Source organism: Sipha flava, unplaced genomic scaffold, assembly GCF_003268045.1.
Source record: "Sipha flava isolate LNK unplaced genomic scaffold, YSA_version1 257_pilon_pilon, whole genome shotgun sequence".
NCBI classification, from domain to species: domain Eukaryota; kingdom Metazoa; phylum Arthropoda; class Insecta; order Hemiptera; family Aphididae; genus Sipha; species Sipha flava.
The window spans coordinates 864,623-891,295 of record NW_020272911.1 but is presented as its reverse complement, the minus strand read 5'-3'; the positions used below and the strand labels follow the sequence as shown (position 1 = coordinate 891,295).

The window sequence follows — 26,673 nt, the reverse complement described above, 5'->3', positions numbered from 1 at the left end:
TCAAACATTCCTTTAAACCACGGTTGTTCTTTTTGCTTCATTGATATCTTTCATCCGCCTTTTAGTTTTATTCAGCTTGAATTGTTGATTTAATGAATTTGATGATCAAATATAAATAGTTTTTCAACAGGGCAAAAATTAATTTTAAACAGCCCAAAATGAATTCCCAATAACGCAAATAGCGTTCAACAGAGCCTCAAAATAGATCCTGATCTCAATATTGATAAACATCTATTATGATAACCTCTACAGTTAACGATTAATTAAAACTGAATAACGTTCAGTTTAATTTATACGAATCAATGTTGATAGTCTTTATCATTGTGTATTGTGACTACTACTTCATATTAAGGGCTTAAAACTTTATAAACATATATTCTATAAAAATTAATTAATAATTATTCAAGGCAATGTTGAACATTGTAGAAAATAACGAAAGTCATGCATTTAAATTTTTCAATAAATAACAGTTAATTATTTTATTTTTTTAATTATTGTTACCTTATATCTACACAAATTGTGAGTATAAAATAATTTAGTTAAAATATTAACAAGTAATATTGATATCTATACAAGAAATATACAAATATACTGTAAAGAATCGAACAATAAATTCAACAAAACTATTTCATTGGATAATTAACATAATAATTAGTTATAGTATGTTATACTTTTGCTTTTTCTTATTATCTATTGAAATAAGCACTGATATTTTAATATCTAAAAAAATATTTACGGCATGTGATATACAGATATATTACAGTTTTCGCAACATTTGACAATTTTGTAGATCAATTTAATAATCTGACAATTATTTAATCTTAAAAGTGAAATACTATAAAAAACTACAAAATTTTAAATTTAAACGGTATTAATACATTTAAATACATAATAATTGTAAACCATGTAATATTTATTTTAAAGTTATCATAATTGTATTTATAATATAATTTTTTATTAGAAAATGTTATTAAGATTTGTCATTAATACTTAAATAGTTTACTAAAAACTTCAGGTAATGACAGTTATATGTATATGATAATATGTCAAGTCAGATATACTAACAATAGAACAGAATAATTTACCATTATTCATTTTTTGATACCTTTATCAATGCTTATGATAAATTGCTGAAACTTATTTTTTGTGTAATTATTTGAAAACTTAATTATTCATTTATCATAAAAATAATTTCAATATCGAATACGTTATAAAATATTAAAAAAAATATTAAACAATATTATAATAGTATCGTGACCAAGGCTACGCTGTAGAAATATGTAAATATGTATTTGTTATCAAACTGTAAAAATTGATATGTATTTTTTTATTTTAATCTTTCATAATTTCAATGTCTAAATTTCTCACATATATTTTATTTTATTTTACTTGGGACCCAATTAAGTGGAATTGCGATAAATTTAATAATTTCAAAATAAAATTAAATTATTTAGAGTTAAATAATTTAAATACATTGAAATTAAGCAGTTATATGACACTCATATGTTTGGTAAATATTTTTATTCTTTAAATATTTACATAAATTTACTTTATATTAAAATCGTTTCAAATAATCAATTTCATATTTATTTTTCAATTCTAAATAGTAGTAAGTATATGAGATATTATTATTATTATTATTATTATTTGTATATTTTTGTACAACAGTTATAACATGTTAGTATTAATTTAAATTTTCTTAATTTCTGATAATTATTATTCTGGTATAACTCTAGAAACTGCAAATAATTTTAATAAATATTATAAAAAAAAAGACAATGTAAATAAGACATTACTAAAGAATTTGTAATCTTTTTAAATAATAAATGTTATTATTTTATTAGTGTACGATACACTTTTTACAATCAAAACTGAAGATGTAAATTTTAAATTTATTTGCAGAGTGTAAATCACTCTCAACTATGTGCTAAATACTTAAGTCCTTTTTAAACTGTCAAAGTTCAGTAGTGTATAATTAATGTTCTAAAATATTTCAAAAAATGAATCACGAAATTGCATATAAACATCTCCAAGTAATTACGGACGTATTTATTATTCTTGTTTGTATATTTAATGTATTATTCATAATTATGTTTGAATCAAATAATGTTCATTGATATATTATTTTATAATTTTTTTCAGATTAGCGACTAAATTATTCAGTCATGTATATTTAACTGAATGCATAATATTGTGATAGCTTAAAGTAAATGTACAGTAAAAAATAAAACTGATAAAATATTACAGCTATACAATAGTTATATAACTAATACAGTTACATTTTAACATTATAATAATTACATTTGTTACATTTTATTAAACTAAACATTTGTATAGGGTGATTAAAAATTATAGTTGAGTTCAGATAAGAGATGCTATTTTTTGAGTATTTACGATACTTAAAACAACTACTGAACCAGTAACTGTTTTAAGTATCGTAAATAATACTGGTAGGTGAAAACAATTATTTATTTATTTTCCAATATTTATTCGTACTCATTATTTTAAATATACAATGAATATATTTTTTCAATATCAATCAAAAAATAATATTAAATTTTTTGTTTTGTTTTTAAATTTTTTTTTATTTTTTATTATTCAATCTATTACAATATAGAACAATAAGAATAATTTATGAAAATAAACAGATAAATAAAAATAAAAATTAAAAATAAAATAACAAATTATACAGAGTGAAGAGGCCTAGTGGGGGTTTATAGTATATCATATTATTTTAAAAAGTAGTAAATAATATGCATTTTTATGTCAATAACATTGATTAATTTATTAAAAATAATGTTAACTGGTATTTAAAATTATACCGTAGACATAATTAAATGATAACTATTTCGAATAATTTTGTATTTATTCGTATTTGCATCTTTTCTACGCATGCACGAACACAAATTATAACTTTTGTAGTTAAAGCTTAAATTTATTATAGTAGATGTAATAAAATTATAATATTAGTTTACATTTCAAGGTAACAATGAATTGTTAAACTATGTCCAGTGAAATTTATCATTGAGTTAGCAATAAAATGTCGAGCGTGGAAAATAATGCAAGTATATTCATATACAAAAGCACAAACCAAAAAACGAGACTTACACATGGTTTTTATATTTTATATCAAGCATATTATTAATATAAACTTGACAAGACAAAGAAAAAACGTATTTCAATTACCTACTTACCCCCTCCCCACTTGTTAACTTTAATGAACTGGACTTGAAAGACAAGGATAGATCAACAATGTCATTGAGTCTATTCCTTAGTTGAGACCAATATAGTTCTTTCACACGCTTACCAAAACACTCTGATTGGTGCGTACAAAGTTACACATTTGTTTTACAAAAGTGATTCACATGTGTCTAATAAAAATATTTATCTATTTGGAACTAAATTTATATGAAATATCAATAACTTACTACAGTTAGTAAAAATATCAAGCATTTTTATTTATTTATTTTTTTAACTAGCTCGTAGAAAAAATACGAAAATTAAACTCTAAAGCTAACCTCTTATTTTCTTAAATTTACTTGGTACTTAAAAATAATCGTATGATATTAATTTTAAGATACACTCAAATGAAAATTACATTTATAATATAAGGAAAACAATAGGAATTAATTGACTTTCTCAATTAAAAACAGAAACAAATTGGTAGTCACAAGAATTTACAAAATGTAAAAAAAAATGCATGTCATTAATAATAAAATCTAAAACGACTTTTCCCGATTCTTAATAGACCTTAATGAAGTAATAATAATAAAAGCTTTTTAAAATTAAATTATAAAATTTCGACGGATAAATTGTTTACAAAATTAAAGACAAAAGCTGAATCTCGCGATATAAGACAAAAGGTACCTAGTCGAACTGAATCGGCTCCCCAGTCAATATATAATGATGTAGGATTTAGGTAATCAAAATCACTCACAATTTAATTTAATTAAAATAAACACTATATTATATAAATATGTATGTACATTAATGCGAAAAACAAATATAGATACGCGTTACAATTACGGAGGAATTGCCGAATACATCGCGGAGAATGTCGCGGAGTGTAATTCACCATGTGTTGCGAATGTACTCGCGGACTGACTAATTGAGCGTCTGACCAGCCGGTATATATATATATATATATCAGCGTCGATTGTCGAGAACATTTTAGAAATTACCTTAACGAGATAATCATCGAATATTCTAGAACATGTGATTTCCCCTTATCCACTGACAATATTGTAAACAACTTGGACGATTCGCGGTGTGTTTACGTCACTACAATGGTAATAAGTATTTGAAAAGGTGGAATTATTCTTTAAATTTGTAGTCGGTCTTTATGACAAATAATATAATAATAATTCGAAAACAATAATAAATTTTACAACAAACTACCAATTTTAAACGAGGATTAGAGTAAATACTACGACTACCTCGTTTTAAAATAACTGTAATTGATTATTTTTCTCGCAAAAAATAGACAACAATGAACCGGACACATTGAATAATATAATTGGCACTCGTTGTTTTAAATCTGAAGTGACTTCAATAATGTTTATGGTTTACGACAACGATTGGTTTTTATTCTGTGATCCAATTTTTGGGTATCAAACTTGTCCGAAAGTATCAAGAGTGTCCCATGAGGTCTACGCAATAATGCGTACTCTGCTTACGTTATTTATTAAATGTTATAAATTTACGCTCTTAGTTCAAGGAAAAACTGTTTGTTTTCTAAAAATTTTACAAAGCTTTTAAAAACATTTTACAACAGAAATAATAGAAGAGTAATGTTGTGTTTTAAACTTGATAATATACCTATACGAAATACGCATCTACATTGCCCAATACAGTATTTCACAGGCAGTATTAGGAATAGATAACGCAAAATTAATCTGGATAAAGATAATAGATAAAAAAATTAAAATATCTAGATATTGATAAAAGATAATTTCATTTTTATCTAGATAAAAAAAAAGATATTTTCAAGAAATGTTATTTTTTGGTTAATATTTCATATTCTAATATCTATGAAGACTCAATTATAATCATTATTATTAATAGGTACTTAGGTATTTAATATTTATTATAGTAATGAAGTATACCATTAAGCAGTATTTATATATAATGTACAATACTTAATGATAGTTAATCACTAAAATGTTAAACCAAAAAAAAAAAATGAAAATTGCTCTGTATGTATCAGGATGAATACAGAATAAACAAAAGATTATTTTAAGTTAACAATATTTTTTTCCATATAACATTCATTTGATGATTTTCATTATTCTGTAAGTCAGGGATGGGCAACTGAAAGTTAATAGAGAGCCAATTTTTAGAAAATTAAAATCCAGCGGGCCAAAGCATAGAAAAAAAATATCATTCAAAATATGAATTTTAATTAGCATTTATGTACATCGAAATAATAAATTCAACACACACGACAGATGTGATACGAAGAAACTGATATAGTGAGATAGTTCCGTACAAACAGCTAGGTTAGTTTGAAAGTTATACGTATACATAGTGATGCGAGTTTATACTATACAGTGGTATAAAACTGTATTATACAAGGTATTATACACATGGTAGAAAATTATTTAATACAGACAGTATAAAAAAAAAAATGAAAGCGTTATTTTTAGTTATGTTTAGTAACTCAACTATTAATTTTTTAATTGTACTTAAAGAATGGATCTTCTAACTTTTTAGCCATTTTTTTCAATTAGTCCATTTTAAAATAATTTATATTTCATAATTAACAATGGGGTGATGACTTTTGTTAAATTCCTTATAATTTAAGATAATACAAGGGTCTATATGGTATAATACGGTATCATACAAAAAATAAATAAAATACCGTATTTTAACATCTCTACGTATACATATTTATGACATTTAGATATTTAACAATGTTTAATACCAGATAAAAATTATATATATATATAAATTTATCTAGATAAGTCCCTACACTATTCACAGGCACCGTGTGTGCAAGCTACACGGACGTCGTATTAGTTGACGTATACGCCGTGAAAGCATATATTGAACAAGAGAACACTAATGGCAGCGTTAAGATTTTTTTTTAGGTAGGGCCAAAAGTAGGCCAACGATTAAAAGACAGAGCCACAAAAATTGAGATTTTAGGAAAAAATAAAAATTATAAGCTAATTATTACATTTTGAAATTTAAAATGATTACAAAACTACTTTAAAATAATTCTGCTTATGAAAAATTACTATATTATTATGTCCAAGGTAAGAGCCATAGCCCATCCCTGGCCCACCGCCACTGGGAAACACACACACACACAAAAAGGAACTATAAGTTCAAATTAAATTTAGGTTGGCATTTCTAGTTATATCATGTGTAATACACATACTATAAATAAAAAAACTCTTTACATATAAAAATAAATAAATAAATAAATGCTTAGCCTGGAGTATTATTGTATTTGTAAAATACGATCAGTTTTTATATTATAAATTAATCATCAGGTGTAGTAATTAATTTAATTATTTATTTCTATGTACAAACTATTTGTTAATTAATTAATTTATTTTTAATGAATTAAAATTTCATGAATTAAGTATCAATAAAATAAATTGACAGTAGTACAAAATTCGCATGTTCTTCTTTTGTATACTGATGAATTTTTTATATAAGATATTATTTAGATAACATGCAAATATTTATCAATATAAGATAAAATATTACGAAAAAATTGTTTAGATAATTTATCTAAATTAATTAATCGAGATAAGTTCCAATACTACTTTAACACTCTTGGTGACCCTACAAAATATATTAAAACAGAATGGAAACCAAACCATACCATCATCAGCGAAAACCTTAAGTTTAATATGAAATATTTTATTACAATAAATACACTGGTACACATATAACATTTATCAATTGCATTATATACTATACCATACCATTAATCTTTAACGAATAGGATTTTACTTTTCAAAATAAGCCAAAAATATCATATTTAAAAAATTACTGACTTCTAACTTGTTCGTTCAAATAATTTGAAAATAAAAAGTTCTTCTAAAAAACCAAAATTAATGTCGTTGAAAATAAATGTGCCAATTACAGTTGCTATTATTCTATTATTATATATATTATTATTATTATTATTATATATATATTATTATTATTATAGTTGCTATTATTATTTCTATTCTATTATTATTTTATTGCTATTATTATGTTTAGAACATATAATTTAACTAATTAAAACCACTGTAACAACTAAATAAATTATCTTAATTTCTTTAATTATTTTGTACAATATTTAAAAATCGAGATTTTTTTTTAGAAAAAAATATACTTAAAAGGAATCTTTTTTTTTTTTTTATTGACTACGGTTTATGCAACAGTAAATATTAATTAATTATATTTTTGGATGTACAATCTCCATAATATTCAGATTGTATATAAAAATATTTAAGATACATACATATTTCTTTATTATAAGATAGAAGGAATATTATACCTTATATTATAAAAAATAATTCAAAAAAATTATATTTTTCTATCGATTTCAGTTTATAAGCGTAAAAAAAAAATAACTTCCAAATGTTGAAAATAATATAAACAAAATACATAATTATGAATAAATAATGTAAATATTAGTCTATAAGCTAATGAGCTATCGAGCCAGATGTTGAGATCTTTCAAAATAATGAAAATAAATAAATAAATTACATGACTATTAGTTATATAATTATTAGTTTTGAATGTATTATATAAAATAAAATAAATGGTATTTACATACATACAAATATTAATAATAATAATAATAATAAGAAGAAAAAATATAAGATAAAATATGGGGCTAAATGTTTTTGATGACGAGCGAAATTAACACAATCCTAATAAAAGTATTTACTCTAATCACTTTTTTACGATACAACAATACACATATGTAAATATGATTCTCTCAAGTAAGTCTTAATTTCTATAATCATAGTTTGATGACAAAAATCTTTAACCGATATATAAACAGTGTATTTAAATAATACCAAAACAATATAATCATTTTTTTTTTTTATATATATATAGGAAACCTATAAAGCCCTTTAAAGAAAGCGGACTAAAATTTGGGTGGCCAAAAGTTTCCATTCAGCTTTAATCTATTCTGTGGTGACCCGCAGCTATTTCGAGTTATACCTCATCCTTTTTACAACCAATACCTATATATAGTATCCAGTCTGTGAATCAGTGAAGCAAACAAAGGATAAACGCCAGGTACAATCAAATTGTTTCAATCATATATCTTATGCTGTTATTGCTCTCTTCTACAATAAGTCCAAACTAAACAAGTAATATTTTAATCCTATTAAATCTTAAAACTTAAGGAATTACACATATTTTTTTTGTAATCTTAAAAGATAATTTTTTTATTTTAAATATATTTCATCCGAAATTTATAAGCTTTCCATGATAAATATTTATTCACAGTGTATCGTAGCCAGTTGCGTTCAAATTAAACACATTATTTCATATTTCTCTATAATTTAAAGTACTATTAATATCCAGAAGCTTTGTGTAAAAATGATGTTCAGCACTTTTACAATAAGTAAATTTATTCTAAAATGTTCGTTAAAAAAACTAAGAATTATATCTACCTCAATTGTAAGGATGAGTCTCTAAGTAAAAATAACACGGAAAATAAATATTTAATTTTATCAATAAATTATTCTGAATAATGACTGCATTTAGCTACCTACTCAATTTATAATAATTTCATATATATAGATAATAAAAGTAATTTATGTATGTATTTACTTTTTTCAAGGCATTTATTTCATGGAAGTTATTTTTCAAAGTATAATTGTTCAACAATTTTATAGTAAAAATGTAAATTGTTTTTTTTTTTAGATATAAGTTTTTTATAAGTACGTCAATGCTGTATTTTGCAATAAATGTATTATTAGTTTAAGCAAACAATTTATTTGTTAGCTTTTGGACAAGATACAATAATACATTAAACCTAATCAATCTATATGCAATTAAATTAATACTATTTAAATAACTCATGTTTAAAAATTGTCATGGTTTTTTGAAGATATTTTAAGAAATACGAGTACATTTTTTCATGCATTATATAATATTTTGTTACCTTTAAATTTTCTATTACATTAATTTTCCACTATATGTTTGTGTTACAATTGAATATTCATATTATCCATAGAAACAATAAAAAATAATTCTATTTAAGGAAACAATATACTTTTTGACATAATATCCTTTTTTAAGCATAATATATTTATTTTCAAGGATACATAAATAAAATTAAATCCTATTCAAATTATATGAGCTTTTCTATCGAGTGTTTTAAAAGCATTCTACCAATTTTAATCAAATACAATATTTTGAAAAATGAGAGTTTTTCAAGTACATTTTTTTAGTTAAACCAGGGTAGAATTAATAAATTAATTAATTAATTTACAATACGTCGTTTTATATTAGTTAGGTATAATACATTTCATTTTTATTATTTTCATTAAAATTAAAATATTTTGAGAAGAAACTTGTATTATCCTAATATCTAACCGTATCCAATATAAAATACGTACAAATATAGTTAAAAGTCGTTAGTTCTAATATTTGTGGTTAAACACAATTTTTTTTTATTTATTAACTAACATCTATTAGGACAAAAAGTGTATATAATGTTATAAAACACAAGACAAATATTAACAATAAATATAGAATATCAAGAATATTAATTATGGACTATTTAGAACAGTAATTTTTAAATATTAAAATTAAATATTAAATAGTACATGTCAGTTATTTATCAAAAATCAAGATATAAAAAACGAAGTTTAAATTCTTAATCAAAATTAAAATCAAAAGCAACACTGTTGCATTCTCTCTTATCATATGACTAAAGAATCATTAAAACTATAAGTTTGTGAGTGGAAAGGTACATAAAAATTTTTACTAAGGGAATTTTTTTTTTTTTTATTATTGTAAACAAATGTGAATAAATAACCAAATAAAAATAATTTACTGCACATATAATACAACTTGCTTTATAAAAAACAGTAAAATGAAATTAAAATCATAACGCTGTTATCAGTGGCGTACCCAGGATTTTTTTTTTGTGGGGGTTACACAAATTTATATATATAGATACTTTATTTATTTCCAGGTTTAAATTGGAACCTAGTGGATATTGCTTTAACATTACTTCTACCCGGATATACACCATAAATAATGTACACATATTACAGGGTACAAAAATATTAAATTAATATAGTATGTAGGTAATTTCTTAATTTATTTAGGGAAATAAACATTCGAGACTTTATTTTGAATAAACATTATTTTTTGTTATATTTCTAAATTTCTAAATTTATAATTTAATTTAATAAAAGTTTGTTATTTCAAAATAATATTTTTATTCATTGAGTATGAAATTTAAAATTTACAAAACCTCCTAATATTTCTGTGATAGCTTTCCATTTCATGTATTCAATGATTGAATGGTTTTTTTTTTTTAAACATTTCGTGATTACATAAGGATCAGAAGGTCACTTACTTTTCATGAAGACTTGTATATTTCTGTAGGCACTGAAAGATCATTTTATTTTTGTTTAAATGTTTTATAAATATTTTCTGTAGATATGAACCCGAACAATGTTACGTTATTCATTCTTTACGTTTTTTTGCCCAAAATAATATAAAAAACTGTGTTCCAAAATACTTTTTTAAAGTAAAGTTCTATACCTACAGATACGAATTTTACGTTATATTTTTAAGAACTATTCTAGGGAAAAACAAACAGTTTACTTCAAACCCGTCTTTATAAAAAATAAATAAAATAGTCGAGCCTCAATTAAAGATAGTACGAGTATATACTTGGTATTATTATATTTTTTTAATAAAGTTCGGACTTACAAAGGTAATGGACAGTTTTCTAAAAACTACCATTGTCATCCCAGTAGACATATTTTTTGTCTGTTGGTAAACAACAAGATTGTCATATAGTAAACAAGTAGTATTGACGTTATTACAACGCAACGATTGTACACAATTTTAAAGTCCCTTGACTTCGATCTACATTAGATATTGTTACTTATTTCATATCTTAAAATGCGTACTATTAATGATTTTTTTCTTTCTTTTAACAACTAAAAATGTATTTTATTTGTTTGCAGAACCGTAAAATGTCGCTATTAATTTTATCGTGTTATTAATATTTTCGGTGTATCAAATTCTTTCTTCTCAAGTTTCCAGGTTAATTTTATTTATTAATAAATAACCCATTTAAATATTGTATTACTTTTCAGTATCACTTATCAGAAAAGTATATTAATTATATTTTTTTCATCAAATACCCTAATAAAATATAAATACGTATATATATATATATATATACATATTTGAGCAAGTATTTAAAATTGTTTTGATAAGTACACTAATATTAAAATTATTTTTTCAATACTTAAATTAAATAATTCTTAAAATGCTTGAATTCATTATCTTATATTTTTTATTTCGTGTTATTATGTATGAAATAAACTAAAGAAAACGTGTAAAGAATAACGAGAACGACTGTACGTATTATGGAACTAGCATTTAACTATAAATACATTTGAATAAGAATATTGCGGTAATCATTAATAGTCTTATGATAACAACTATAAATCGTTTCATATACTTAAATTTATTTAACAGAGTTAATATTCTGATTTATTTTTAATTATAGAAAAATTAAAAATAATTTTCTTTCGGTTAGATACAATGAAACATTTCGAAGAACGCTGAAAATTACTTTCTAACAAACCCAACTAATTAAAAAAGAAATAAAAAAATTGTTAAACTTACAATCATACAACTAAAAATATTTAACATCAAGTCCACGACTATGTAGGCACATTTTGATAAAATATTATATAAATCATTCCTGCAGTTTCTGTTTCAGAAATAAATGGAGTGTTGATACTTGGTCTTAAAAATATTATACTACGTCCGTTTCTTATAAGGTGGACTAAGAAAACTTTTAAAATATTTTATAAAACAGTTTTACTTTTTTTTTTTATTTTTTTTTATCCAAAAGAAACAAAAATAAAATATAAAGATGTTGCAGAAATATTTTCTTTTGTATCATGATATAGACATAATTTTGGTTAATATAACTTTATTCAAATATTTGTTAATAATATGTCATATGAAACCATAAAATGGGCATGGCACTTTTAAGGATAATATTTTTTACATTTCCTCAAGTTGAATTACTTCGAACAGCGTAAGATTTATTCAACTGATTTAATTTTTATTAATTTTTTGTTAAACAATTTCATCAATTTTTGTGTCATTGTATAAAAAATTAAAAATTACAACAAAGACAACCCCACAAGTCGTTTTAAATATTACTTAAAATACTAAGTCCATTATTTTTTTAGTCTTATAAAAGTACAACATTTAAAGAGTGATATCACTTATTATTTTGATAAATTACGATGATTTATTTTAATATTGTAATGTCGAAGTATTTTAATTTATATGACCTGATCATTGAATAAACCTTAAATCTTTAAGTATTTTTAAGTAATTTCATAAAAAAAAAATCATCATATTTTTCATAAATGATCATTTCAAAATTAAAATATATTTAAACACGACTAGCTAATTTATAAAAAAAAATTAAATATATATATATATTTGTATTAATAATGCAATAACCATCGCTAAAAATAGCACGATCAATACAAGATCTTGGTATTATTCTAACATGTTAATGATATTTATTAATTAAAGAGTTTAAACATGACTTCGTGTTAAAGCTCAAACTTTTTAAATAAATACTATTAATTGCCTAAGCTAAACAATCTTTTTCGTGGGATATATAGAGTTTTTCTACGTTTGTAACTTCAAAATATATAGAATAAAAATAACCGAAAATAATTTTATTTTAATAATATTTAATAACTAATAAGTAATTTTAGGTTATATTCATGTCAATATTAAATTCTTAGATTCATAATATATAATTTACTCAAATAACATAACATTTTAATACAACTGAACAAATGACACTTCATTAATGGAAAAAATAAATACCCACACTTAAATCCATATGATTAAATAAATTTATAATTCCTCTGATATATTATGATAAATGAGCTCATGTTTTTAAAATCGTATTTTCGGAAGTGATAAATTCTGTTAAATAATTAATGTATTAAGTTCAAGTGAACATTTCAGTACAAATAATACTTTATAAAACATAGGTACATAAATCTCGAAGTAATGAAAACATTATAATATTCATTCGGTATCTTAGAATACAAAAATAATGTTTACTATATAGAATGCATCAGTGTAATATTATATTAAGTGGTTTCATAGTAGAGAAAACTTGAATTATTAAAAACTAGTTATATTTTTCAGAAAAATATTAATATTTTTATGTTATCGACGTGGTCTGAAATTCAAGGTTCAATACAAATTCAAGATATTATATTAAACGAATTGTAAAAGTTGAGAAAAGTATACATAGTGCCAAGAGATTTTGTAGTAATCCAAATGTAAACTAAAAATATTTTCTGAAAAGAACATTTATTACATTTAATTAATTGAAATGCTGTAAATTCATTATACTCGTAAATACATTAATTAAATTTAAATTTATTATGTTTTTGACGTTGAATTTTTCAACGTCAAAGTTTAAAAAAAATTCATCTTCTAAACTCTACGATTCTTAGAAAGCTGATTTAAAATATAAACAATTTATTGTTTTAATCATAGTGGTTTGTTTCAATTGGAATTTTTTTCTTTGACTTCTCAGCTGTCAAATATTATATATTTTATATTTATTTTTTTATAATCCTAATATTGTACCTACTTACTTACATCTTGTGTTATATTGTTAATTGGCCTTCAATAAATTAATAACTGAATGGTTTTTAATTATTCGATAAATTTAATATACAAGAATAACAAGAGTAAATAAACATTATAAGTGATACTTTTCTTCGTACATATCCAAAACTAATATCCAAAACTTACATCAATAACAATATATCAATGGATTATTAAAAAAAAAAAATTATACCAATAAATCTTATTACACAGATCCTGGTACTTAGTAAAGTATTTTAAATACATAATTTTGCAACCAAAAATACATTTTCAAATAGTAAAAATAATACTACAGTTTAAAAAAAGAGCATTAAAAGAAGGAAAAAATATTTTGTTCTTTTTAAAATGAATTAAATTAATAAATTAAATTTAAATAGAAAAAAGTGTATATAAAAATAATGATACATTTATCATTAATACAATTTACGATAATATCAATTGAAACCTTAATTTATATTTTTATCTAATAAAATTTATTTTAAAATAATAATATAATCTCATTTTAAATATGCATGCATCAAGTTTAATACGATATATTTGTCAGTTATAAAAATGAGCAATATTTTTACTATTATCTTTGTTGGAGGGGGGAACAAATACGAATTATTAAAATTACAACTACTTAAAACTACTTGTAATATATAATTTCAAAACATTAAATAATATTATGATAGATTAAAATAAAATTTTTACTTGTGGATTGTTTATGATGTAGACATTTCACATTTCTATTGTACTGTATGATGATACGCTAACTTTGTTGGAACCTGAAAAAATGTTAATACATATTTAATTTTAATTTATTAAAATATGAAACTTCATTATAAATTAAATAGAAATACATTGATTTTAATGATTTATGTTTAACTGTTTAAATTTATACAATTGAAAAGTTGTAATAATTATTGAACTTTAAATCACAAGTACAACTTTTAATAGTTAAACATTTTATCAATAAAAATAAGTAATCATCACCATATTATCAAAAAAAAAAAAAAAAAAATTACATTTTTAATTTAGAATCTTCAATAGCATATACATAGAATAAGTAGAATTCAATACCCTACCTCACCAGGTTTACTTATTTAATAAAATCTTTATGTATAATATTTTTAAATAAGATTTCGAATTTCACAAAAGATCAAAAATGTTCTTATAAACCAATGATATAATTAAAGAAATGTCATTCTCATTGATCACCAATTTGTCTTTTAAATCAAATCAACTATGTTTCCAAATTTATTATGAGAACTTAATTAAGAATAAGAAATTAAAATTATCGTTTTTTTTTTTTCAAAAATTATGAACCTTGGCATTTTCAAAAAACCGATCATTTTTTGATCAAATGTAAAATGTGTATATTTTTATTACAACTATAATTTTTCGTTAAGCAATTCATGAACGCAATTTATGTACTAAGCCAACTTCCTATTGTTGTTTTTTACAAATAAAATGAAAAAAATTATAACCAACTAATTAAATGGTAAATAAATAAATTAAACTATTACCATATAAAATAAACTGGGTAATTCATTAACTTATATTACAATAAATGTATACCTCCTGTTAAAATAAGAACAATATAATATATTTATGTGATAGGTAAATGTTACATTTTAACACCAGTTTGCTTGTACATCAATTTAACACGTTTTTACTATAATATAGATACTATCTACACATATATTGTAAAATTGCACTATAATTATATGTTAAATTTTATCACTGTCATTTCTTATCATTTATTTTTACACTGTTAAAAACCCTCTAAATATTTCTGAACTTAATAAATTGATTTTTATGTTACCTATATTTAATTTATTTCTGTGCGATACCTATTTAAAATCTAATACCATTTTTAAATGAAAACTAAAAGAATAGTTCACACTTGAATTGTTGGTATATGGTCCATTCTTATTTCAACGCAATAATGGAGAAGAACATTCGAAAAGCCGTAAAGTCATTGGGTTTTACAATAAATGTCTTAGCTACATGGGCCGGTCACTTTTATTGACCCCTACATACACAGTTCAACGGTTTCAATGGCAAAAGAAAAGGAAGTTTAATAGCAAACAAATAAAAATAAAAAAAGAGAATAAATATCAAAATGAAACAAACTTTTTCATTAAACCTTTACAAATACTTGCTATTCAAATCTACAAAACCCTTATATCATTTTTTTAACATAGTTAATATTTTTTATAAACCTTATTATAATATCTTAAATATTACCACCTGTTGAATCATATTTTTATAATATTATCTAATTAAAACATTTGATAGTAAATAAAACCATAAATTTATTTCAATTTTATTAAACCAGTAAATCTAATCATAAGGTTTTTATTTTGTCTTTAATATTATTTTTTATCTAACTATCAAAAAAATTAACTTTTGGAACATGTTATATTTTTTAATATTTAACATTTTAAATAGTGAAAAAACTTAACAGCTGTAATCAGCAGTTATAAGAATTATTAGCTGAACATAGATTAAGCTTTATAAAACAATTATTGATTATTTTGATAATACGAATTCTACTTGGAACCATTTTTCAATTTCAATAATTTTCAGCAATAGCATTCAAATTGAAGTGTTCTAAAACCAATAGATAAATGTCATAAACATTCTAATAAAATAATATTCCAATTTTTAGCAATGGCTAATCATATACTTTTTTATTTTTGATTCGTGGTATCACGAAATCGTAAAAATTCTTTTCATCCAATAAGTGTTTTGGCTACATAACTGTTAAATAAATTTAATAATATGTAAAATATTCAGGGGTGGATTTAAGGCACTGTAACTTATACGGCCGTATAGGGCGGTACGTTAGAATTTACAATTCACCGCGAACCGTTTTAAAGGGGCGGACAATTTTGGGTACGTTGAAAAATTTTATTTAATATTTATTTTGTTCTTACCTATACATGGAAAAAAATTATATTTTTTCTTTTATTAATAATTTTACAATTTCAAAATTATGAAAGGTATATATGGATATTATTTTTGTTATTCTGATTTTTTATAGCTAAGTTATATTAATTTTTTATCAGGAAATCGTCAATAACGATCACGTTTATGGTTTATTATGGCTTATCTCATTGTTTATAAATACAAGTTTACCGCGTATTTATGTCTTTGAAATCTGAAAAATAAAATACTAATTACGAGAATGAAAAGTGATGAAATCCCGTATTATTGTTATTATCATTATTATTATAATTATTATAACATTATGACAACATTATCCGTTTAATTGGATTGATATGTTAAACTGAATTAGTCGATAGTTGTTATTTGTCCGTTCGCTATCGTTTCCAACTATTTAGAGTGTTGATAGTTATTACTAGTTTTTGGTGAGCATATATTATATATATTATATTATATTATATTATATTATATTATATTATATTATATATTATATTATATTATATATTATATTATAATATATTATATTATATATTATATTATATATTATATTATATAGCATATATATATATATATATTTATTTTTATTTTACACTATTTTATTATACATTTAAAAAGTTTAGTGGTTCTCAGAAAAGAAAAAAAATTAAATGAGCTATTACAAGATCACATTTTTAACGATGAATAATTAAGATTAAAATTATATATACGTTTGATTAATATTATAATATTTTTTTTTTCTTGTATTTATTTTGAGTTAATAATATTAAAGAAAAAATATTACATTTGAATCAAAAAATTTGCACACAACATTACCTAAATAAATAATAACATAATATTGAGAAAATATTATTATGTAAAGAAATGTTGATGTACAGAAGTGATTTATTTAGGACAATGGTGACAATTTTTTATTAGGCATAGAGACGATGAATTGTTAAATCTACTCTTGAAATCATACATAAAATATAATATGTAAACCTAAACTTCAAACATTTGCAAAAAAAATAAAACTGAAATAAATATCACAGTTTATAATTGATATCATTAAAATGTTTTCATTCATTTCCGCTGATTGTTGAGTTTACGAATCGGACTCCAATGCAAAATAATTAATAAAAATTCGGATTTATTAAATTTAATAATATGTGTACATCACAATAACGTGTAAATGTTCAACAAGACGTATACCTAATATTTTGGATTAAAAAGTAATTTTCGTTTGTCGCTTTAATTACTAAAAATATCTACTGTATTTTTAACTATAACATTTTTATAAAACATAGGTTATTTCTTTAACTGTAGTGTAATAACGGAACAACTGAAAAACTGTTGGAGCATATAAATCCCTAGGAAATATTTTCAGATGCTGCGTTCAACAATGAATATTTCTATTTCGCGTAATACAATACGAAACGTTTCGATAAGTTTCTGGTAACAAATCAGGGACGTAATCAAGTGTACGCAAACGTTTCGAACGATCTACACGACATCGATCCGAAACGTAGTCTAAAATAAAAGGAAAAAAACGTCGATTTACCAAATGTTGGGTGTTTTCGACACACGTGCGATCCGTGGACGTGGCGATTATCGTGCGCGTTCAACACGGATCCGGTGGAAAAATCGGAACGATATGTGTGGACACTTGTGTTCGCGGGACGACGGGTTCGGGCCCGAAGTTACCAGTCACCGATGACCGACGAACGAAAAAACGTTGTCGGTGGCCGAAAAAAATTGAAACGATGATTTGGAATATTTCACGTTTCGCGAGGCGACGTGCCCGTGCCGGGGCGGACGGCGGTCGTCGTCACGGGGGATGCGAGGCCACGCGAGTGACTGCCGGGCGGTGTGCGACCGAACTGCGCGGCCGGCGGACGCGCCACACAGCGGCCGTTCGCGCGATAACGCCACTCGGCGGTCTCGACGGCGGCTCGGGGCGTCCGTGTGCGAACTCTCGCCGCAGCGGTGCACCCTCTTCGACGCGGTCGGGGTGCGGACGAGACGGGTGATTTTCGTCACCCTTCGCGGTACCGCCGTCGCAAGCAGTGCCGTTATCGTCCGTCACCGACTTCTGCCCGCACGCGGTTACCGAGCACGTTCCAAGCGAGAAAAACAAAAAATCCGGGGCGAAACCTCTCGGGCCCGTTCACTGCCATGTTGGTCCGCGGCGAATTTCGATCCGATGCACACGGCAAGTCGATTATTGCGAATGTTTTTTTATTTTAGTCACGGATCGTAGAAGACTGCATCCGAGTCGTAAAGCGTAAGGTGCGAGAAACGGTATTCCCGTGATAATTTGATGTACGATCCGATGTCTGAACTGTCCCATCACGCCGGCGAACCGAACGTGAGCATACAGGTAAAATCAACATTTTGAAACGATACGTTTGGAACGGAAAACGGCGATCATCAGTAGCGTGTTTACGGGGAGGAGGGGGTAAACACCCCCTTACTGGTCGGCCCCGTAAATACTTATCTAAACATCTAATATACATTAATATATTCTGCATCAATATAGGTTGTAACCACAAAATGTTGAGAGAGAAAAAATGTTATCATAATTCGTTATGCATCGTTGCTATTTTCCAAATGGAAATCGATAAGGTTATTTTAGAACCTAATATCAATAACTGTTAAAATGCGTCACCTTTTGTTGAAAGAGTAATTTTTCAGTAAATAATAATAATAATGTTCTTTCATATTATTCTATGGTTAAAATAGTATGAATTTAAATTGATAAGTCTATAATACAGTACTATATAAATGTATTTATAGAATATAAATATAGATACATTAGTAATATATAATAACCTTTCATGTTTTAAAAAAAAGTGACGATACTGCATATAGTAAAAATTATACAATCATTTAGTGACGTGGGATGTTTTATCATACGGAAATATCACCGGTGTGTTTATAGAAAGTTAATTTTATTTATAACGATAGTAAGTGAAGTTATAAGTAGATCAATGATTTATGTGAAATCTGTTATCATAACAATGTTTCAATTGCGAAAATATTATTGTTGTTGTTTTCAGATATTGGACTTAAGATTCAAGTTTATATTTAAAGGATATAAAGTTTTTGATTCCGCTGAATGCGATGAATACCGGATTTATATTTACTGAGAGTTTTAAATGATGGACATCCTTTAAAGTTAGCTATGTTTGCCTCCATACAAAGGACATTTAACGATATTGCTTCTACCTTTGATTTATTTGCAAGTAATGTGATCGCCATTTCGTTAAGTAGAGATACTGAAATTTCATTTTTATTGAAATTCTACAGTGTGAAGCGTTTCTAGGTAATATTTGATGGTATAAGTATAAAAAGTATGTTAAAATATTGTGGAACCTTGGATCATCGTGCTTGTAATAGTATCTGTACTTCGAAACTTTAACAGATAACGGAACATTTGTTGACATACGTGAGCACTTTACAACTATACAGAACACTGAATACAAATACTTAATTGATCAAAACAACTGAGATAAATTTCTTACATGAGATTGTTTCTTTGAACGATTTCTAAATAATTGAATTGCAGAATTTGAAAACAAACATTGCACATAACGTTTATTACTATCTTATTATTATTGTGTTTCTACTTTTTTTTTTCAAATTTTTCAATTGTATATTTAATTTATGTTATTTATAATTTTCACATCAAATATGTATATACTGTATGGATTTCAATAAAAATAAATTAAATAGAGTAAGTATTATATGATGTGAGTAATTTAATTTAATTCATATCAGTCGGGCAAAAATTGTTAATTTTTTCATTAATCGACTAACCAATTAACTAGTGGCGTACATTTTCTACATTAACATTTTCTTATGGGGGTAGAGGATTACATTTTAAACAAAGTTTTTAGGTCAATTTCAAACGTCTGTTTATATACCTCCTTCTAAGAAAAATTAATATTTCTATGATTCTATAATAATTGACAAATACTACATTTTATACACACTTTAACATGTTCATGATGTGCATATTATTCGTACTAACCATTTCAAAAGTGGATTTTTTTTTATAGTTTTTGGGGGTATCTACCGATGGCCAGCTTTATATACGACCAACGCGTGCGACAGTACAGGTCGCCAAAATCAGAAGGGCGCGTGAGAGGCGTCAAAATTGGAACAATTTAATCAATCATTAATTAAAACACAAATTATCTACTATAGATAAAAAAAAAATTCACAATGTGATTCAATATAAATTTTATTATTATAATAATTACCATTATTTATAAATAATGATAATTATTAAAATTAGAATAATATATTATTCTATCAACAAGGATTGACTGCGCTTGTAGATACAATTACAGTTTTATAAACTATCATTTTATTATTACAAGTATTATTATGTTTGTTCTATGAATGATTTACAAATATGTGGCAAATATGCACGACTGAAAAATGATTTTGAGCATTTTTGATTCTGAATGAGGCTTAGGTTATAATATGTATAATGAGGCCCCTCCAGCTCCCAAAATTCTGCCTGTTTAAGTTATATGTTTAAGTCGTATAAGATGAACGATTGCCAAAATAATTCTTGCACTGAGCGCTGAAAAAACTAAAGCCGGCCCTGTACATACCCTCCACTAATTGTACATCCTTACAAATATCTATACAATAAACGAATAGCATTACTTATTAATTATAAACATATTATTTTAACTTTAAACTTACAATTAAATTGTTGTCAATGATACTATAGTGCAGGGATGGGCAATTGAAAGTTACGAGAGGGCCAATTTTTAAAGTGAGAACTTTATTGCGCGTTTAGTTGGGGACCTATTTCGTTGAACGTCCACGTCCGTCCGAAGACGGGGCATGGTGCGGGGCACGCGCATAACAGCTACGACTCTCCTCTCTTCAGCATCTGTGCGCACGCAGGCAGCCGGCGCATAATATCGCATATAATATAATATAAAATATACGACGTGGATAATTACGTATCGCTGGACACCGCTTTAAATTGTATTTTATGTAAGAAACTTTTAAAGTGAGAACTTTATTTATACGTGATTGCATGCTCCTTCTGAAGTTTGTATCGCGGCAAAATGAGTAATAGTGATACTGATAGAGAGTGTGAACAGCGAAGAACAGCTTCGCCACTGCAAGGTTCAAGCAAAATGCCGCCAATATGTGCTACTACATCTGATGCGCAATCAACAAGTGCACAAGATCAAAGGTTAGTTAATTTGAATGAGTATAGAATAATTTTAATGCGGATGAATAAATTAATACATGGACATGACGGTATCAAGTACCTCTCTACATTATATGATAACCCATAAATACCTATAATGCTGTTTTACAGGGGTGAACAACGAAGGCGCAATGGTAACAACACATTCTCTTTGATTCGGTACCCAGAATTCGACTCCATTAGGATGCGCAAAATTTTTTGCACTTTTTTTTTTTAAAAAAAAAAAAACGAAGATTTTACAATCGTAATATAAAATTTTTCAAAATTTTTTCTAATACGATTTAAACAACTAAAGTTAGGTTAACTTAGGAAATAACGTTTACATCGTACAGTGATGCTTTGCTAACGGCAGTCATCGCTACGCTAAAATAGCATTTAATAAATGTATTTTGAGCAAAAACAACTTAAATATAAGATTACAAAGATATCTAAAACCTAATCTAACCTAACCTAATCTAACCTAAACTTCAATTAATTTATTTTAATACACTAATTACAGACAAATGCATTCCAAAAGGAGATAAGAAGAACCATCGGAACAAAATACTAAACATTACGGAGCTGAATATAAAAGGGAATACAAATCTCAACAGTTAGCTACATTGCAACCAAAAGATAAAGCAGAATTATTAGCAAAAGAAACTCAACGCAAACGAGAAATCAGAGCAAGAAAAAGGACTACGTCAACAACAGTTGCAATTGAAACTGTATCGCAAGTGCATGTTGTTAATGACGAGTCTACTGATAAGAGTCTACCATTGCAATCAAAAGATAAAGCAGAATTCTTAGCAAAAGAATCTCAATGCAAACGAAAAAGCAGAGCACGAAAAAAAAGGTGAAAATAAATGCAGATATACATCGCAACCAGCAAATAGAGCTGCATTTTTAGCAAAAGAAGCACAACGCAAACGAGAAAGCAGAGCAAGAAACAGGACTACGTCAACAACAGTTGCAATTGAAACTGTATCGCAATCGGTATTTTTTTCAAGCTAGGTTAGTTTGAAAGTTATACGTATACATAGTGATACGAGTTTGTACTATACAATAGTATAAAATTATATTATGCAAGGTATTATACACATGGTATAAAATTATTTTATACAGACAGTATAAAAACAAATGAAAGCTTTATTTTTGGTTACGTTTAGTAACTCAATTATTAATTTTTTAGTTGTACTTATAGAATGGATCTCCAAAATTACAGTATTATTATAAAAATTAAAAATATACAATATTATTGTAATAGTGTTAATTTAGAATTCAAGTGTTAAAAATGACTAAAATCAATTTATTGTACTGTTATAATATTCAAATATTGTAAATATATAGGTACAATGAGATATTATATAACTATAAAAGTATTAACTATAGTTTTCTCTTTATTTCTATTTAAAAAATGTGCATTTCTATGTATAACATACATACGTATGTTACCTATATCATAATTACAAATCGGTAGCATAACTAAATATTAATTTGGTGAATGTGGTGAATAATTCTTCTTCTTATTATCATTATGTGTTTTTTTAATTTTTTCTAACTTTTTAGCCATTTTCTTCAATTAGTCCATTTTAAAATAATTTATATTTCATAATTAACAATGGGGTGATGACCTTTGTTAAATTCCTTATAATTTAAGATAATGCAAGGTTCTATATGGTATAATACGGTATCATACAAAAAATAAATAAAATACCGTATTTTAACATCTCTACGTATACATATTTATGACATTTAAACATTTAACAATGTTTAATACCAGATAACAATTATTATATCGATAAGATAAAGTATAGACGATACACTTTAAAAATGTATGATGTAATTTGAAAATATAGAACGGGCCAGATAAAAAAGACTTGAGGGCCGAATGCGGCCCGCAGGCCTCCAGTTGTCCACCCCTGCTATAGTGGATATACAGATATAGTCTCTATAATTATTATGGAATCATTTGAAGTTTCTTTCACGTTTTTTACGTTTTTCACGTTTCACGTGTTTTACATTTTTTATTTTATAGTATTTCAAAGTATTTTATTACTATTTTATTAAATTTAACTTATATATATGTATATAATAATTTTGAACAAAAAGCAGTTCGTATCTTCTTATTTTTAAAACAAAAATGGATAGAAAAAATGAAGATAAATTATCGATTTCCAGTGCAATTTATATTATATTGACTTCAAAACTAAATCAAAAGAAAAAATCAAAAACATGAAAAAGATGGCTTAATATGTTATTTAAAAATAGAGAAATATATGTATGTATTAAGAATATTTATTTAATATCATAATTGATTTTATGTACATTTTGTAAATAAAGTAGTAATAAATTAATAAACTAATTATCATACGAGTATTCTGGTAAATTTGAAAACTTTTGTCGAATAACTTCAGCATATTTTAGGTATTTACTTAATTTAATTGGACCATTTATAATTAAACAAGTCACTTAGGAAAATTGATGCCTGCACGGGAACGTTTAGCTGTAACGTTAAGGTTTTGGTAAATGGAGATAGTTATACAAGTTTAAGGTACTTATTCAAAATATCACCTCAAGTTAGTTGTTGAATTTTAATTGAAGTATGTGAAGCATTAAAAATAAAACTTTCTTTTTCTTAAGTAAAAGTAGTTAATTTTATTTTAGCAAATATATGAATATATACTGTCAAAAAATCATTTTTTTTATGAGTATTTATATTTTAAATTTAGGCTCAACCTTTCATAGTATAAGTAAATATATATAGTATAGATACCTCTGTTGAGTTAATATGTGGTGGAGATACTTTTGGTGAATGACTCCGTATTGCAGAATTAGATTGAGATTTAAATAAATTTAAGACTAACTATTAAATATTAATATGACGTTGGAAATATATAGTAGTATGAATAACTGAATTTTGGAAATTGAAATGGCAATGAATGTGGTTTTTATACATAATTTAATGTTATATTTCGAGATGTATGTGGTTATCAACTGTTGTAATAATTGTTTTGTTTTATAGCTCTAATCATTAAAATATATTTTTCGTGGCAATATGTTTACTGACAAGTTATTTCGTTCATTTTTCGGAGTTTTGTTACTACTGAAGCATAATATATATTATTTTCATCCTATTGCATTTTATTTTGGCTCTCTTTATGATTTTGTAAGAAATACTCTTACGACTGGGACACAAAACAATGGTCATACAATCTCCCATTTATAGTGGTGGTGATTATATTAAAAACATTTAGTACCGTTCTAATAATCTCATGTGATATTAACTATAATATTACTAATGCAAATATTGGATGGCAAGGTAGAATATTAGGTGGATGTGTTTATCGTAAATGTACCTTTTCAAATAAATTCAAAAACGAAACAATATATTCACCTGCAACAAGACCTTTGCCTTACAGAATCAAGTCTGTTCCGTATGCTATTGTAGTTCATAATATATTAGTAATATAATTTCTGAAACCAGTGATTTGCATAAATCTGCAGAAAATGAATCTTTATTCAGTGTTGTAGTATTAGTGTATTAGTGAATAACCTTTAAAAATCGCGTTGTTTATTCTGTTGTAAATTCACAGATTTTAAATTTTTTTCGTTTTATTATGTTGTGTAATTGAATACCGTTTATCACGAGAAACTTTTAATTCATATAATTTGCACAGCATGATTTGACCATCGGTTGAAAAAATTCGCAAATCCCCGAATTCACGCACATAATTACGAAGACGACTTGATAAAGAAGATTTATCTTTCGGCATTTTGAAAAAAATAAAACAATAAAAACGCGAATTACGACACGAGCACACACAAAGGCACTGCTGTAAATATTTTAACGCGACTGAAATAGTGAAATATCAATGGTCAATTATGGTCATAATCGATATTTTCTTATCTTAATATACGTATTTTATTTCTCCAATTATTGATCTTAGGTTATATTTGGGAAAACCGTTTATACCTTCAAGTATACCTACCTATTAATTTATTTTGATATTAATCGAAACTATAAAAATATAATACTTTTTTCTTAAAATACTATATATTTCAAAAATATCTAAAAAAACAAAAAACATCGAAATATGCTATTAAAATTGTAAAATAAGCCCTTAAAATAAAAAAATGTCAAAATATGCAAAAATATGCCCTAAAAAGTTTCATTTTTTAAATGATGTTATGAAACAAATTTTGTGCTCACTTAACATATCATATGATCAACCAGAATAAATATGCAAATACATACAAATCCGCGCTTTATATATTACCATTACTGGAAAATCTGTTGGTTCCTTGCAGTAGAAATAATAATAGTGGATAATTTTAAAGAGTTTTCCACCATAGGTTGGTCAAAGCTCGTTAAACTGTTGCAAATGTGTTCGGAATAATTTCTGCAGTTTTTATATTCTAGAAAACTCATTGTACTAAATTATAAGTATAACTTTACTTGTCGGCGAATGATGTGCACATAGGCGCAACTTGGGTTTTTTTTTTTTTGGTAGGTGTTTTTTTTTATATTACTTTTGTAAATGACCTTTACTTTTTAATTTATACCTGTACATGTTATGTGGAGGGTAAATAAATATTTGGGGGCTAGCCAAATATTTGGGGGAGCTAAGCTAAACAAATACTAGAACTAATTCATC

At 25.2% G+C, this 26,673-nt stretch overlaps 1 protein-coding gene across 2 annotated transcripts in view; it reads right to left on the bottom strand.

The window, feature by feature from the left end:
• The window catches only part of LOC112684740 (probable G-protein coupled receptor No18), a 172,533-nt gene extending 147,038 nt beyond the window's left edge, over positions 1-25,495 (bottom strand). The window contains exons 1-2 of one of the 2 annotated variants that reach the window (XM_025556388.1): positions 25,413-25,495; positions 14,578-14,651 (exon numbers count right to left, since the gene is read on the bottom strand). The gene's annotated coding sequence lies outside the window, so the exon portion shown is untranslated. Of the gene's footprint in view, positions 1-14,577; positions 14,652-18,355; positions 19,392-25,412 lie in introns of those variants that run through there. The other variant, XM_025556387.1, reaches the window with a different exon arrangement.
• Between the last annotated feature and the right edge of the window lie 1,178 nt (positions 25,496-26,673).